Source organism: Neodiprion fabricii, chromosome 2 (assembly GCF_021155785.1).
Source record: "Neodiprion fabricii isolate iyNeoFabr1 chromosome 2, iyNeoFabr1.1, whole genome shotgun sequence".
NCBI classification, from domain to species: Eukaryota; Metazoa; Arthropoda; class Insecta; order Hymenoptera; family Diprionidae; genus Neodiprion; species Neodiprion fabricii.
Window position 1 is genome coordinate 4341272 of NC_060240.1, and position 18590 is coordinate 4359861.

The following is an 18590-nucleotide window of genomic DNA, read 5'->3' on the forward strand; positions in this document are numbered from 1 at the left end:
CGTTGAAACCGTTCAAACTACAACCAAGAACCACCGAGGGTACTGGAATGACGATATTATTCCGGGGGGCAAAGGGCTCGTTTCGAATCACATTTCCAAATAAAAGGAAAAGGATGTACAACGAAAGGTTTCGTCGGAGCACTGCAGTTGGAAACTCGAATATGCATACATACGCCTGACCTTTCTTGTCGGCGAAGGTAGGAGGTATACGACAAGAGACAGATGAGCTTGTGCACACGGAGTTGGGTGAATATATACCGTGGGTGGTTAACGGGTGAATATATGTGCCGTCGCATGTCTCCGCACGGTATACACATGTACAAGGTTCAAATATTGAACGGAGTCACAGTTCGAGAGAGAGAGAGAGAGAGAGAGAGGTTGAGGTAATACACGCGTGTAAGGTTGAGCCTGCTAGAGAATATAACCATATTTGTCAAATATACCGGGAAGGCGTGCATGCTCGTTGGCTCGTGCACTCCCGAGCAAAGCCTGGACCGCAACCCGGGCTCCGTCTCTTTTATCTCTCGTTCCACAACACCCACGCACATCGCGGATGCGTCCGTGAAGAGAGACCGGGCTCTTTGTGGGTTATTATACGCACATGGGCGCGTCTAGAAATAAGACGCGTTTTTAAGGCCCGCAAACCCTATTAGCGGGTCGTTCGTCCGATGCCTATGTACGTGCAGAAGCCTCGTCGTCGGACGCGTGCTATGTCCTCCAAGGCCTCGAACACCACCTTCGATTATGCGCGAGGATTCAGGGCACGCATACGGCTATCGCGATTTAATAGGCAGTTGCCGTCGTTCGTCATGCTTCCACAATGTTGGAAAAACAATTTTATCGCTGTTTTATTAATGCGAAAAACGCAGGTAAGGAGAACCAATGCAGAACTGCAGTGGCATTGGATCACGATTCATGGTGTAGCTTAGAAAAGTTTCCAGTCGAGGTATTGGAACCGGAGTCGAGACATGATCCCGGTGCTTTGAAACTGTTTCAGGCTTAGAAAAAGTAAACAAAACCTCGAAGGATCGGGATCACCCGCGTTTGACTTAGCGAAGAAGGACACCAGTCATCACAAGTGATCAGGTTAATCGGTCGAAGACTATTCCTCGAATCCTTGAATGACAAACTCCTCGACTACGGTGATTCGTATATAAATCTCTGATTATACTACCTTCGACGTTGTAACTCTTCGCAAGGTCCAATAAAATACCGACGACTGTCGACCACCCCAAACAGAGTGTTGTTTCGTATCGTGCCACTGTTGAAATAACCAACAGCGATAACTGTAAGCTACCCAAGTTAACGTGACGGACAAGGGGTGGAAGAAAAGCGAAAGATGACAGAAGGTATGAAGACTTGAGAGAAGAACAGCATGCCCGGTGACTGTATTCAAAAAGCAACGATCTCGCACGTTGACACGTAGCAAATGCGTTGTGTCTGAGCTGCGGGCAGGCAGGCAGGGAAATGTTAAGTAGTTGATCACGAGTACAGGTTATACACTAAAGCCTTTGTGTGTAATCTTGTTCGCTTTGTTTCTTCGGGTCTTTACCTCTCTTCGCTTCTTTGTAGCATTACAACTCGGCAGTGGTCCCTCCCCCTCATCCGCGACCACTCACTCCATCGTTGTTCGCCGGTCTCTCCAGCCTCTCATCGTCCTCCGGCAGACCCTGGACCCATAGCAGAGCGCGTCTGCGGGTCGTCGCTTCGCACCCGCTGACGTGATACACAATGTCGTACACGATGTATTTCGCGCGGGTTATGTCAGCCCCGTCATAAATTATTATACTCAAGCTCCGGAGACAACGGAACGGAGTCCGGATCGCCTCCCAACACCGTTACCAGAACAACGGTGACAACGACGTCGACGATGAATGCTCTCAACTTGTCCGCGTTTAGTGTCAACATTTCGCCGGGTCAGGGTCAACCCTAATCTCGTCTGTCCATTTCTATCCGACTCTGCCTCTGGATGAAGACTAGAAAAGTACAAACGAGTGGTCGCTTGAATTGTCGTAGATAATGATCCATCATCGATCCTTAACAGCTGACGAAATTCCGAAACCGAACCCACGGAGAGCTGTGGAGGGACAATTAACGAGCGGGCATACAGGGAGCGTGGTACGCAGGGTTCGACGAAGAGGGCTGAGAACCGCTTTGTTGCGGCTAACCGAGAGCTGCCGCCTTATTAATAAGCCGAGAATGTCACGGGTCTGTTCATTTCTCGCCAGACTCGACGATCCGTCTGTCCTTCTGGAGTTCGGGTCGGTAGTCGTCGGGGGCGGCGGAGGCGGCGCGGCTAATAATAGCGGCAATAATAAGTTTCGGAGTCCCCGAGCTAAATTCGCGTTCGAGATCGCGGTTGGAGCGAGATGAGTAGAATGCCTGGTATCCGGTGCGAATCTGCATCACGTGTCGTATCGAGGTGCACGGGGGTGGATGGCGAAGAGACACGTGTATCACGTCGACGTTACGCGCCGCGTACAACAGAGTTCGCCATTAATCACGCCGATAAAAATAGGCCAGAGTGTGCGATGCTATGCAACGACGGCCGCAAGCGTGGGTCGGAAACAATTGGAGCTGGTTGGTATAATATAACTGTTTACGTCTGCGTTTTGCTATTCGCTTTTCGATTCGGACCGACAGCTGAATGTCTTCTACACGAGGATACCGGAGGGACGTCTGGGCTGGATATGCACGGCGATGATGTACTTATTATAGCAGGTACTGCTATAACCAGGGTGACAAATCGTTGGGAGTGTAACCGAACGATTTGTAGATCGCGCGAAGACGATAGAAGAGAACCTGCGGCGGGAACGTTTCAAAACGATGCGCAGGTTTCCCTTGCCGGTGTGAATTTTTACAGACATGTAATAATAGATAATTCTATCCTGTTTTCTAGACGATGAGTGCTTAGATGGCCGGGCTTATTCAGGCACGCCGCGCGGCTACGGAGGTCCGTTTCTTCTTGGGTAATTCATTAATCTTAATTCAGTCGGTGAGTTATAAGCTTGAAAATTTGTTGGACTCGTGTTGTTACTGTATAACCAGCACCTTGCCGATCCTCCGCAGTGCGGTGCCCCGGCACACTGGTTCGCTAAACTAAATCAGAACCCACCTAGCCGCGCACCGAATGCCCGCACAACGATTCTTGCTGCACAATTCATTTCAGTCGGATGTTGTTAGAGCTTCAGCGAGAAGAAGGGGGTGGGCTTTTCGAGCATTTCTTAACGGCACGTAATTTAATCCAGTGTATTCCGCGACCGCAGTCATCTCGCCTTGTGATAATGCTCTATGAAATATAACGCGAATTCATCATCTCGAGCGCGATCTTACGCCGGGAATGATGCATCATCTCACCACGCACAAAGAGCCCCATACGCGCTCCGCGTTTCCTGGACCGACGCTGTTTCTACATCCAGCTGACAACGATGTGACAAACATTGTTCACGAGATTGAATTAACGCGCGATCTCTTCGGGCCAACGAGTCTCGTGCCGGTCGAAATACGGAACTCGTAACGAGGCTCGAGCTTTACCTAGATATTCCAAATTTCGGGCAAGTAAAAACCACTCGGCGAAACAAAAGTCGGTCTGCGATTTTGGTCCACGTTAGCAATTCCAGCATCTTTCGTTGCGCGAACAACGAAAGGAGTGGGGAAAAAACGTTCGAGACGCGATAAATAACACGAAACGTTGGAGATTTTTGACGCGAAACCTTTTTCCGCCGAATACGTAGACACGGTTGGAAAAAATAACAACCATATGGTTTCGCTGCCGAATGTCTTGTAATTTAACCGTTCTCTTCCCCGCGGTCGGATGTGCGAAATGCTGCACTGCATTCTCATATTGTTCGCATGTCCCCACGAAAACACATTACGTACATACATACATATCTACTATTATATACTACATGCACGCCAGACAAAACGTCTTTCTTGGTTCTCTCAATGTTTCTTATAGAATTTTTTCCCTCTATTTGCCGTTCACCATCTCTCAGCCGGTGCTAAAATGTTTAGTCTAAAGTAACGGGTGCTGATCCTGAATTCGGTGGAAAGTTAAGCTCCCTGATCCGCAAGAGTGGCGAGGATCGTTCCTTGGATTCTGGGGAGTTTTCCACGCTCGGAGGCAGTCGAAAAAAGGCCGTTTCCCAGAGGGGGAGAGATCGATTTTTCAATCCGTCAAACGGACAGCCGAGGCACCCACGTGCCGTTACACCATACACCACGCGTCTTCGGGGACAGAATTTCGCGGGGAGTTATTTCGGTTCGTGATTTGATATATCGTACTCGGAGCGTGGGTCGGCCAAGATTTTCACAAAGTGTTACACTTTGATCTATTGGTTTCGCGTGTATAATGGTTGCGCAATCTTTTCTGCTTGGTCCGCGAAGCCCACAAGCAACAGCTACAACGGACGTCGAGCTTTCGCTTAACCATCCGTGACTTAACGACCTTGTAACACCCACGTCGGGTCGGTTCCAATATTCGCCTAGGTGACACTACGGGGACCGATTTTCTTGGGCTCTTGGATGTGGGATAACATATCGACGAATTCAAAGTCTGTCGGAGAGTAAGCTGCGTTTGGAACAAGGAACTCGAAATGCACGGTGAAGTGTAGCGGTGCACTTGATTGAGTCGTCCATCTTACCTCCTTCCCAAAGACTTCCATCAACTTCCCTTCCGACAGAGAAGTGCCTCGGAGTGATTGTCGAAGCATCACCGTAGGCCTCGTGGCTTAGCCACCCTGGTGAGACGTTTTTCTGGAACCGAAACAGTCCGCGACAATTAAAGAAGTGAATATTTACCCATCACCTTCGCCGCTCTGCGCTGATTACCGGATTTATGGCGCTCTTGGAGGACTCCAAGCACTGGTCAAATCAGCCTCGTGCAGCGCCTCGTGAACTCTCGAGTGACTAGTCAGGTTGATTAGGGATATTTCTAGAACGCAACTCTCTGACACGCTGCTCACTCACGCTGATCTAGCGTGTCTCTCGGTGACGGGTAAGCAACGATACTTCAACGACAAGCATCGCCCGTGACACGGCTCACCGCCGTCGCAGCCACAGCCACGACCAGAATGCTCGACTAGGAGTCCATTAGCAGAGGCATAACTTGTCCCGACGTATGCGCCGGACGATTCTTCAATCAGTGAGCGCCCCGTTCTTTTTTCCCTTCGTTTGTGAAGATGGAATCTGCGAACGCTTGACAGGAATATCAGAATCTATTGGCAAACTCGACGTTTTCAAAAATTCATTACAAAAATCTTGTAGTCTGGGGTGAGAAGAACAGTTGGAACCGTGATTGATTGTGAAACTGAGAAAAGCTGTTTCAGTCGTGAATCGATTCAGTTTTATTTCGCAGCTTCGAAATGATTTCATGAAACTACGTCGAACACCATTTTCCAAGAAATGACACTTCCAGATTTTCGCTACACAAAAGACCCGAGTATTCAGTCCCTCTGTACCTTCTACACCCGCAAAGATTAAGGTAGAAGAATAATTCAAGAGAGACTGTGATGATCTCCAGTCCCCTTTCAACCCTCCCAAATGTTCTTTTAAATGTTTCGTTGATTAGTAAGAGTGTATAATATAATTTCAAACCAGAGTGCCCCGGAGGTATTGACCCTGGGCTGAAGTATCCCTTCAATTAAAACCGATGCTGCGAGGCAAACGCCGGTGATTTGCATAATATCGTCCCCCTTTCCTTCGAATCTCGGTATCTTCCACACAGAGGAAGGCGTAATTCTGTCCCGGTTAACGCGTTCCTTATGTTAAATAACCCGGAGCACACCCTCTGGCCTCCGATTTCGGTGTCACCAGATCACGGAGACGAAGTCTAAGATTTTATCGCTAGCGAAGAAGTCTAAACGGCAATAACAGGATCGGAAGCTGTCATAACTTTGGTTTGAAAAAACCGTAAAGTCAAAATTCACCCCGAAACAGCTGCGTATCGATCCTAGAGCGAATCGTCGTTGTAGCAGCGATGTGCAAACGCGCTTTTGACGTCGTTCCAAGAAACTGGTTAGGGACGAGTTGTGAATTTCTTGTGGAATAGGTAAACGCGGAAGACGGTTCGGGGGCGAGTTGATGGTTTCGTAATGGCGGCTTCGCATGCGGCGATGAGGTTTATCGATGTAAACACCGGCTAAATGCCCGACTGCGCCAGAGAACGCCACCCGTGTGCCAAAGTGCCGATTTATTTTCGGACCACTCAGCGTCATAGAGTCTCTTGTCAACACGTCCGCCCGCACCTATCCACCCACATCGAGCAAAGCTTCACAGGGCACGTTATTATTATTTATTATTATTATTGCCGAGATGACGACGGACGCTCTCTTCGGGAACCAGAAGTGGGTATCGAAAACCGCGAACGTTGGCTAATGACGTGTTAAAATCGTCGCACAGTGTCTGACTGACTAGTTTCCACGGCACCCGATGACGTCGAAGGGTTCGTGGAAACCTTATCGTTATTCACCGCCTTCAACTTTACCCGAAAAAATTTCTCTCGATTAGAACCGAGCGATGTTTCTGCTCGCTTAGACGCCGTCCGATTCTTGACTGACGCGAGTCAATATCTCTAAGATTATCCCGAGACGACTGATTCGCATGAATATCCGCGAAGACTGGAGCGCTGTTTACATTATAACGTTGGACTGGGTGATTCTACCGAAACACACCCACGCTCGTTCATTCTATTGGGTATATACTTGCAAAGCATCGCACTGTGCGTTTTGATTCCTTGCCAATTTAATGACAATACACACAACTGTACGTAGGGTGATTATTGAAAATTGATTCTCATTTAACTCGGTAAATCTTTTATAGACGTATGTTATATTATCGTTGTTAACGAAACTGAATTCGAATCTGGTTTATTCGATTTATTCGAAGGATATTCGTAGTGTTTTTGAAAATGACAATTCACAGCGAAATAAATGAGCGAGTAGCAATGAAAAAAAGAATACAATTCAAATGATTCTTTTCTAAACGTATGCTTGATACACTTATCGTTTGATCGGTAACTATATCGCGAGATTCCAGACACGGACCGTCATAATTTATCCGTAGAACTTCATCGCAGGGCTTTCTATTGTCAGATAGAAAAATATCTCATTATCATATTCAATGTTTGGATATTTTAAAAAAATGTATCCGTCCAAAAGCGTTCGGATACCCATATTTTTCTCTGAACCCTGTATCGCGCGAGTTGGGTATAAAAAAAAAAAGAAAAAAAAAGAAAGCGAAAAGGGAAATTGAAGCGAATTTATTTGAAACAACTTTTTATGCGCCCGCCAAACTATACAGGCTGAATGGTTACGGCCTGGCTCTGATTGATCGAACTGAGTAAATTCACGCGAATAAGACGCGATTGCATAAATTTTTTACATCCTTCAACTCGGTGATCGTCTCGTATAAATGTGTGCCAGTTTTGTTAAAATATTCATGCATACATAAACATATCGTACATACCTACAACAAAGCGAGTGGGCGTGGATATACGTTACTGTTTACTCAACGTTAAATGAACCGTTTTTTAAATTTGTTTATACTTTTATTCCGCCCGTCTTTCTCCTCGGCAAATATTTGTTTGATTTCAACTTTTTGCGAACGTTCCTTCTCTCTTCGTCATTATACTCTTTATTTATTTGCATCTTTCCCACCAACGTCGTCGATTCGTTTGCATAAATAATTTCGCTTAAATTCTTAGCGCGTATAATTTACGCGCGGGGGCATTGAACTAGAAACTCTGTTTAGCTGTACGTTGTAACGTGCAGTAGGATCAGACGGCGTGGTTCCAGACAGCGCGGCATGGACGTGGATTTCGCATATTACCGGAGTCTAGCCGTATGTCCAAAATACGAAAGCCAAGAATCAACCGCGACGGATGTAAGAAGAAAAAGAACGCGACAACCGACCAGCGGCAAAGAGAAACGAGGGAAAAAAATGGAACGATTAAAATTAAAAAAGAAATCTTTTTACACTTCTGCAAAATGCTATCTATCCGCAATGAATCTCTGAGCTTAATAGCGTTTACACTCACTCGGGCCGCGAACTGCGATAAATATTTTTACGCCACTTCTAAGAAGGTGATAAATTTTGCAGACCTCGACCTAGCACAGTTATTTTCATTCGGATCTGATTAATTCATTTTGTTTCTTGATCGTTTATTCATTTCTATCCGGTTTATAAGGACAGATTCCCTAAACGATCGTACGATTTTACACCCGATTAATATGAGACGAGGAAACGAAGGATTTTAATCAATTTTTTAAATAATTTACCGTTCAAAAATAATCATACAGAAAAATACGATCCAGCGTGTGTAGGTTAAAACCGTATAAAACGAGTGATATAGAAATAAAGAACACGCGAAAAAAACGTTCCTGAAATTTGAACCCCTCTGCTCAACCCGATATCCAAATCCTTCTCATATCCTCGAAAATCTTAAAGGATAGAATTACGAAACTCGACGGTTTTCTGTCTCCGTTATGATTTTGCACCTGGCAATGACGGTGCAGGCGTATAAGTTATACGAATGCACTCCAAGTTATTTCCACGCTATAAACTCATTTGTTTTCTAAAATCTCGGTGTATTATATCGCGGTTACAGTGCGCGTCTGTACAGTTTGGGATTTCGTTTTAAATAGACTCAATGCTTCGTAGTTCTGAGAGACAAGGTGGGCGCCTTCTGCCCTAACCGACATGCTTGCCAGACCCGATATAACTATTATGAATTGCTGTAATAACAACGGACTGTTGAAGCCGAGCTACTCGTTAATGAAATTGTATTATATGAATCGTCCCGTCGAATGACTGACCGACGGCACAACGGCTGCGGCAAATGCCCCAGAAATTCGCTGCAGATTCACAATATTCGCAAATTTACACGCCTCCGGAATAGCCGCAGATTAAAACGCCCAAACGGTCTGAAAATGGAATAAAAATGAGAATTTTATTGTTCCCGAAGGTCGAATTTTACACTAATTTTTTTTTTTTTTTCCACCAGAATTTTTAATATATACAGGATTAAGACCCGTTAACTTACGAGGTCACTGTAAAATTACTCAAAACGAGATGTGTTTTCGAGAGAATATTTTTTCCTCTGCATGGTCGAGCGAAGATGTTGAAATCGCGCAACAGCAATTCGTTCGAAGTTATGATACAGGTAAATGGTTATGATAGAATACAGTCACCGTGAATATAGTCGACGAAAATGGGAAAAAGAATACGTAAACGAATAGGCGCGTTTAGGTTCCAATATGCAGTAAAGATCTCCGGGTATATCGGGCCAGAAATGGAATTAATCAATTAATTTTTCACTATCAATGTGTAAACGGCTATATTATACGGTCTTGAAACAGCTGCAGGGTCGCTTTGCTTCTTATTTCCAATCGAGAATATAACGTTTTAAACCGGGTGTGAATTATACCGCGTGAAACTACCGCGTGACAAATATGGTAGGGTACCTTAATACTCGTGATTGAGCGTAGAGGGACCGTTTCGGTATAAACGATCGTCTTATACTGTTTTTCGAAGATTTATGAAAATCGGTAGGTAGGTAGGTAGGTGTGTGCATGAGGAAATTTTTTAAGAAAAAAACTTCGTCCGAACCGCCGTTCAGACCAAGTTTATTCACCAGCTTCTGAAACATTTACCATACAAGATCAAATCCAACCGAAACGATATCTTCGTATTTTCAAACTTGAATTCAAGTCATTCGTACGATCTGGTAAAAATTTCCTGCAGGGCAATTAACAATATACCTAATTCTGTAAATCTGAAGTAAGCTTAATTTTCCAGTCTAATCTGAGATCGTTATTGACGGTATTAAAAGTGGAAAATGATTCCTAAGCTTCTTCAAATTCCAGTCGCAACAAAAATTAAAAACATCTTTACGTCTATGAAAAAAATTGTCATTTTATTTGTTTATTGCTTAGATAATTCATGTATTTCGGTACGTCGCCACCAAAGTATTTCTTTCTTTGAACGCTGCAATTATCCGGGTAAAAAATACAAAAGTAAAACCGTCGCGATGTTTGTTGTGATGTGAAAGACTTATTAGGGTTGTAAGAAGCTTCAAGCCGAGAGTGCAGTCGGCGAATTGTTTCTTATTAATTTCGCACCCGGTATGACACAGCTGTCGGATTTCATTAGGCTAACAAACGCGAGCTCACGTAATCCTCGCGGCAACATACATAGGGTAACTTTAAACCGTCTACGCGTATATTTAAACATTATTTGTACACATCCAACCACTCACACTGCTTGTAACGGAAAAACGTACAAAACGCCATTTCACGCATCGTTTCTCTTCCGTCCCTGGTCCTCGCATCGAATATAAAATTTCTCTACACCCAATTTTGGCTCTATAAATTTGAGGATTTTTTCGCAGTAAGCAGAAGTAAATCATACAAAAAAAAAAAAAAAAAAAAAAAACAACGTGCTCAAGAAAGCATAATTTTTACGATAATATATATTTTGCTGTGAAAAATAATCTTTACGGTTTTTTTTTTTTTTTCTTTTGTTTTGTACATTAATTCAAACCTGTCTATTACGTACGGCGTATGAAGAGGAAAAGAAAAAGTTACAGCGTTGCACAGCCGTGCAATTAACGTTTAAAATAATCACGCAGGTCGCGCAGCCAATGGAAGAATAATTATGTTCAACGCGATGTATGATAATCAATTTTATTGGAGGTGGCAGCCGAGCGGAGGATAGCGAGTAAGGAAAATTGCGACAGAGCCGCAGACACGATGATATCCCGATTGCATCTTACGCGACGTCGATTATACCCGCGCATTGCAGCGACGCCATTATACCTCCTCACACGCACATCAAAGCAGCGATACGCGTTGTAATAACGTTCCTCTCACGCTGCAAAACGAAGCGCGGCAAATATACATCCAGCATCCCTGTCACGTAGTGGAATTATGCACTGTACGCATTGCACCTTCTGCCTTTATACTCGCGTGATTGATTTCGTGAGATAAGAAATTTGCGCGCGTGTGTGTTTTTGTACTCGTACCGAACGTGCAGCGCAGCTGCACCCACTAGCTAGCGAATTGCCCTTCGACACGCGCTGAATTTTTGGCGCCTTCGACATCTGCGTGAAGAATAGCCCGAGAAGAGCGCTTTGATTGTGTAACGTGTGTCGGATACGCTTGTAAGATTCGCGAATGAATTGATTCGTTGAGCGAAATTCGAACGAAAAGAGCCTACTTTTCGTTTCGTTTGAATTGTTTTTAAAAATGGGGTCAAAATTTCGTCGTGATATTTGGACGTTACGATGTGGTGGTAAAATACTGTAATGGGGATTGCTGGGAGTACAAGAATATCGAATTTTAAAAGACACGAAAATGTCATTCGTGGAATTATCAACATGTAGAAAGTTCAAGTGTTGAAAATTGAAAATACAGAAGGGTCTGTTTCAGAAACGGTAAAATTTAGAATCTGCACACGATTCTATATTATCGAGACAAATTCGAACGATTCTACATTTTTTTTATTCTTTAATCTGATCTTTATGTTCAACCACGTTTTTATTATTTTTAACTTCTTCACACTTCGACTTTCTCCATTTTTCAATTCAGTAAATAAATTTCTCGCCACTTTAAAAATCCGATATAATGGCTCTTCTATTATTTTACTTTCTATATTTTCACACCAACCCGACGTATCGAAGTGTAGTTCAATGTTTGAAACAAATGAATTTTGTTAAATAGAATATCGCATCATAAATACTGAAATTGGACCTGGAAAATAATTATTTTCCATCTTCTAAATATGGTTTTTCTCATATTCTCGGCTCCATTGGGATATTTTTCAATAAGATAACCGGTCTAGTTTTTCAGGTTATTCGGAATCTGAGTCTAATTTTTCATGGGTATCGGGGCTTACGGAGTCTAGGTCGACTGTTTAATAGTTTCCAGAAAAAAAAAAATAGAACGAAAAAAAGAATTATCGCTTGAAAATGTACGTTAAAAACCCGAGTTTCTCACATCAGAACAAAACAAGAAAACAAAGGTGCAAAAACAAATTATTCATCATTTTAGACCCGTATCCGTTATTTAAAATATTTTTGGGACAAGTTACAATACGCAATTTTTTTTTCTTTTCAAAATTCGAAAAACCCTATTCAGACTTGTTTCGAAACAATCACACTGAGAGAAATTTTTAGTTCCGGTTACCGCTCAGTCCTTAACTATCTTCATTTTTTACCCCAACGAAAAATATAATACTAGGTAGAAAATGAAAATTAGTTTTCTAGCTGTTGCCGGAAAGTCTCGTGTCCGTTACTATTCTTTCTCATTACGATCACTGTTGCTATATTTTCTTGCAACTGTTGCGAAAATTTAACGCTCGTGCAACGATAAATTGACGTTAAAGCCTTGTTTAACTAAAAAAGTAGAGTAAACCTCAGAAACTGATTCAGCGTTGCAATAACCAAAAAAGGATCGACGATAGCGCAAAATGTTTACGCGTACCTCGTTTTTCGTAATTCCAACAATATGTAAACAGTTTTTTCAACGATACCTGTTTTACTCAATTTTTCTACTTACTGTAACAAATGAAATCTTTCTCAGCGCACGAATTTTCTCCAGGTCTGCAAAGGATGCATCTACACTCTACATTGCCCCATATCCAAATGAAATAAAATCTTATAAAAAAAAGAAAAAGAAAAAAATCCCCAAAATCAGAGAGAGTAAAAAGTGCTACAACTAGCCACCGCCTCTCCCCCTACGGAAGACAAGCGCGACATTCGTTTTTGCCGGAGCGGTGGAATTAGGAGGTATGATTAGTGGAGGTCGGGTGCACCGCAGGGGCTGGCGATTAGTCACGCGAAACGTCTGGATAGCCGGATGATGCAGAAGCGTCGGCGGAATCGCGGGGCGTCGCGACGCCCGTTACACATGCAGGCATATAAGGCAGGTAGAGTGGCGAAGCCCAAGTGAAGACCTCGGCCTCGGTCACGCATTCACGCCGAGGCTGAGGCTGGACACGCGTCACGAGCATCCGTGCACGCGTGACTCGGCGTGGTTCTGGGTCGAAAGCGCACCGAGATTGAACAGAAATAGCTGCGTCTACATCCAGGAGTTGCATCTTTCGAGTAGGCGTATTGGAGAATACACGCGTGTGTGTGTGTGTGTGTGTGTATTTAGGTGGAAGCGAACATGAGAAATCAGCACGCGTAAATTTCGTTTCTCTGTACGTACGCAGTTCTCACGCCTGCTGCATTTTTTTTTTTTTTTTTCTGCATCACCGTCTAAATCGCCAATTTGTGTTTTTTTTTTTCGATTATTTTAGAGAATTTTTTTTAGCCAAGGGCTATACGATTGTCCGTGCGGATGATTTTGAAACAAGGGAAAATAAAAAAGCAGGCACCTAATGCTTTTCTTTGATTTGTATCGAAGTTCATAAAAATCACAAGACTCGACTGTTTATTTATTAAATTGCAGTTTGCGTTATCGGATTTGTTTGAAATCGTTGACAGTTCTGTGTTTAAGTCGTTGCAAAGAATTTTCTCCGAAGCTTAGGAAACTTGATTGTGAAAATTGGGTGAAATAATTTGAATCATTATACATAATAAGAAACTTTGATCCTGCACGCCGTATCTCCCAAAAATTGAATATACAGATTTTGATTCGATTTTCTGTGGCCTGAACGACACGATAAATCAATTTTTACTTTTCTATTACAACCGAGTGAAAACACATGTCGAGAATTGTCTCAGAGTATGATAAAAAGAGGTATTAAAAGTTAACGAGAGTGAAACCAGAGAGCGCAGAGCGTCACAAAATATAAAAAAAAAGAAGATTAATGTCGAGACGTAGTTTTTACGATTTTTTAAATAGTCAATTATCGTTGGAATAATCGTGGGCGAGATGAATAACGAATATAAAAAAAAAAAATGAAATAAAAAATAAAAAAAAATAACAATAAATAAAATAGGAAATAAAAACATAACGAAACAGTTGGTGCGAATTCAACCGATCATCTTGACACGGTGTGTGTGTAATATTGCTAATCTGACGCTTCCGAAAGTGCTTGGCAAGTTGGCGTAGGCCTTACTGCAGCAGTTTAAAAGAAAATAATCCCCATGCAGCAGCAGCACTCGCTCGATCTTGTCAGACGTCCGCCTTCGCTGAAAGACGAATAGTGTCGACTAGCCGAAGATTTCAGCGTATAATATACCAATAAGATTCGGGCGAAATCAGAATTCGGATTCCTATACGTATAATATAAAACAGCGAGACACGTGTGCATAAAATAAATTTTCGCCCACGCAAATATCAGCGCCGTGTGTATAAGCAGGTGTATATACGGATATGTATAGGTATGCATAAGTTACAGCTTCACGTCAACTAAACCGAGACCGGTATAAGAAGTCGAAACAAAGAAGGTCTCAGCTCTTTGGTCTATAACACCATCCATTATTCCGAAGCCGAAAGTTTGTGCGTTTTATGTATGTATTTCAAGCATTTTTTTTTTTTTTTTTCTTTATTTGTTTTAATCATTTTTGTCCTACACTGAGAAAAATTTCATTTGTTAGAGTAAACAGACAAATTCAGTGAAAGATGTATCGTTAAAAAAACTGTTTGAATATTGCTGGAATTACCGGAACTAAAAATTTCTTTTAGTGCAACCCCCCATCTTTCTGAAAAGAAAAATAGAGGAAACAGCGATTTCTGGTCTTAATTTTCCGTCCTGAACGACGACGTTCGGATCCTTTGCCAAGCAATTCGTGGTCTCGAAGCGGTACTAATCCCTGATATTTTAAGTGGATAATTAATACGCTTTAATTAATAACACGGATACATATACGCACAGAGGCGTACACGCATTTGGCTTCTGGCGCCCGTGAATTTTCCTATACGACCTTTTTGAATTCTAACAAATATACTCAGGCGCTCCCGCCGCCGCGGCACGGTACTTAAATAATTACCTTGCGGGCAGGTCAGGATGCTGGAGTAATCAGTCAGACTTAAGATGGTGCGACGTTTCGGGAGGATGACGTATACGAATTTACACGCGGGGGTGATTTTTACCCTAGAATTGAATTTGCTCCACGCAAACTTGGATTACAACGTTCAACCTGTGCGCACACAACCAATTTACCGAATTCAATCAAGTTCGAATCGTTTTACGAAAGTTATCTTTACGATCTTCCAAGTTGAATTGACAGACTTTTATCTGAGATTCGCAGATTCAAATTTTATTTCTTCTAATTGTGTAAGTTTGTAATAGAGTGGTCGAAAAATCATCCAATGTACTTCGAATTGTCGATGAATAATCAAAAGATTATCAAACGTAGTCAAGGAGTGGAGGGAAGGACAAAAAAGAGGGCACGGTTGAAATTCCGAAAGCGAAAAGTTCCGCAAAAGCCATATTCCAAATTTTTTGCTGGGAAAACTTGAAGTAAAGAAATCAAACTTTGACGAAACATCAAGGTTTCAAATTGTCCGAAACCTAATGCTCAAAGTTCCGTAAATTTCTGGCTGGATGAAATTTCACCACTTTGATCTTCCTTTGCTTTGGATTTTCGATATTTTTACGTTTGGAAGCCGGGTCATTCTGATTTTCGGATTTCTGTTTTTTTTTTTTTTTTACACCCACACGTCGAGTAAACCACGCAGTGCGAGTATATTTTAACTTTCGGAATTTCACTCTATCGAAACTTTATTTATCGGAATTTTAGTCTGTCGTAACTTGAATTTTCAGAATCTTGTATTTTGGAAGTTTGAGCCATCGGGTTTTGCAACCATTAAAAACTGTGTTGTTTCGTAAAAGTTTAATTTCTCTACTTTAAGTTTCGGCGCAAAATAATTCGAAATTAGAAGCTTTCGCGACTTTTCAAATTTGAAACTTCAAGCCCGCGTCTGTCGAAACACTTGGCGAAGTGACCGAACCCGTGTTTTCCCCGTACGGAAGTATCTTCCGTAATTTTTCACCAGCGAGTATGCGCACTAGCGGTTGGGTCTCCAGCTGCGTCTTCTCATTATCCGTGCCGTGCACTCTTGGTTCTTGCAAGTTGTAGACGTCTTACCGATTACACAGACCCGGTTAATCTCCCTCGGAATAAAGCAGAGACTGCGTTACGTTGACATACTATTTATAAATCGGGGGACAAGAGTTGCGTGGGTGCGGAAGGCGAAGCTTGGCTGCCACCGACGCCCTGCGCCGCGACGCTGGCCGTATTCGCATAGCGTGCATGTGGAACGCGGCGTCTTCAAAGAAGCTGCGCCGTTTCTACCTGCTTGTGATTGAACGGCCAATCGCTAACCGGTCCACTTCGTTATATACCAGGCGAAGAATTTGGCAAGACTTAGGGATAATCTGCTACTCCGCATTCCGAACGCCTAGAGATGTGAAACTTAAACTTGCGGTATTTCCTTCGCAGCGTATGATCGACGCCTCTTACCAAAAGTAGTACGTTTCACATTTCTTGCGAAAACCAAAACGTTTCGATACAGATTAGCAAGAGTATAGTATTCCTAGGTATAAAAATTCAAAACTACTGCTTTAGTCATCTCCCATTGTTGAATCCGCTCTGCAAATTAGCGGCATTCTTTTTCACGTTCAACATTCTTAATCTTTATTTCACATTCTTTAATCCTAAATCTCTGCGTGGACATTTTAGTCACGTTTTAAGGTTCATAAAATACTCAACTGCTGGAAGTTCCCATTCCTTATTGACGAATTTCTTCGACTGATTTGCAAAAAAAGATAATCCTTACGCCTATCTGCCACATCTGGCAGCCAGTCTTGCAATCTCGACAATTTCTCTACTTTTACTAGTAAACACCTTTGCCTACCTACCAATCCTCTAATCCGTACTTTTCGTTCCTTGATTTTTATGACGTGTATCATAAAACGCCCGCACGTGCATCTCACATTGGGAATGTACGTTTCTGTTTCTCGCTCACTTGCTCACTCCCTCTCATTCCTTCGTACCTACCCACTACAATCTTTTTTTCGTTAAAAAATTTTCCTATGAGTGAACATCTCTCCCACTCCCAAGCAAAACTCATCCCTTCTCTCAAGGGACACTCCTACCCCTTCCAGTGGTTTTTGGCCATCGGAACTCAGTTAATTTTTAAGAACTACTTCTAAGATCAGATTCGTTTCGACCAACGCGAAGAGAAGACCAACTTATTTTAACTTCCACAGTTTCTTCTCACTACCTTTATCCCGCGTGAATCTCGTACAACATTATATCAACAGTGTATTCGATTTATTTCAAGTTTTTTAATAAATATATTTGTTGATTTAGAACCTTCCAACATTGAATCATCTTTGAGGCAAACCCAATTGTCTCACGGACGCCAGTGCATCGAAAATGTTTCCCGATTGGTTTGACGAAGATTTACAACCCTCGTTGGTAAAAAATCTCTTACCGCCATCGATGCCGAGCGCAAACACCCATAAGATACAATAGTTGTCACACTCCTGTAGAAAGATTACGCACAGTTCAGGTAGACTACTTGACATAAATATGATAAGACGGATTGATATTTATGTTGATGAATGTAAAGAACATCTGTAAAAAAGAGTATTCTTTTCTCTAAGTTCTGCATCGACAAGACGACAGCGAGGATATTTATAGATTTATTTTGACGCGAATGAAGGCACAAATTTTCAAGAAATCTTCATTGCACTAATCGAGACATGATAGTTTTCGCAGCGATAACTGATACGTGCTAGTTTTCGTACACTGAGAAAAATGTTTAGTTCCGGTTACCGCTCAGTCCTCAGCTATTTTCATTTTTTACCACAACCCAAAAATATAGCTCTAGGTAAAAAATGAAAATTAGTTTTCTAGCTGGTGCCGGAAAGTCTGGTATCCGTTACTATTCTTTCTCATTACGATCACTGTTACTAGATTTTCTTGCGACTGTTGCGAAAATTTAATGCTTGTGCAAGAATAAATTGACGTTAAAGCCTTGTTTAACTAAAAAAGTAGAGCAAACCTCAGAAACTGATTCAGCGTTGCAATAACCAACAAAGTATCGACGATAGCGCAAAATGTTTAGGCGTACCTCGTTTTTCGTAATTCCAACAATATTCAAACAGTTTTTTTAACGATACCTGTTTTACTCAATTTTTCTAGTTACTGTAACAATTGAAATTTTTCACAGTGTAAGAAATCTGAAACATGCTACTTTTCGTAAGAGGCATCGTGATATAGTACCCTGAGAAGGACTTACCGTTATCGTTTCGAAGCCGGATATCATCGTCGAAGACCCTTCTTGATCCTGGAATGGAGTCGTACTCGTTGATGAGCCCGAAGAGCATCGTCAGCCGGGTTGATCGCATAATGATCCAAGAGTGCATCGTGCGGCGGTCGACCGATCCGTGTACATCATATTTCTTGACGGCATTGCTTTCTCGTAGCTTCACAGCCCGGGAGAAAGACGTGAGCGTAACTGTATCAATCTTCCGTTCCCTCGGGAGCATCAGCCGAGCGTTAATATAATAATTTAATAAGTCCAGTTGGCAAGCTTTATTAACTGCACCGTAGATTTGGAACATTCATATGGCCCTTTGAAGAGTACGCGTCAACATCCACGGCACCTCACTTTATATCCCATATCCCA

General features: G+C 42.5%; 1 protein-coding gene and 1 long non-coding RNA gene across 2 annotated transcripts in view; both read right to left on the reverse strand.

Annotated features, from left to right (window-relative positions):
- The window catches only part of LOC124176895, a 60792-nt gene that overhangs the window by 10151 nt on the left and 32051 nt on the right, over positions 1 to 18590 (reverse strand). The gene's annotated exons all lie outside the window — the stretch shown is intronic.
- On the reverse strand, positions 1795 to 6475 carry LOC124175391. Its single transcript, XR_006869152.1, has 3 exons — positions 4831 to 6475; positions 4644 to 4755; positions 1795 to 1976 (listed from the first exon to the last, which is right to left on the reverse strand). It is a non-coding gene; the product is annotated as an uncharacterized LOC124175391 (long non-coding RNA).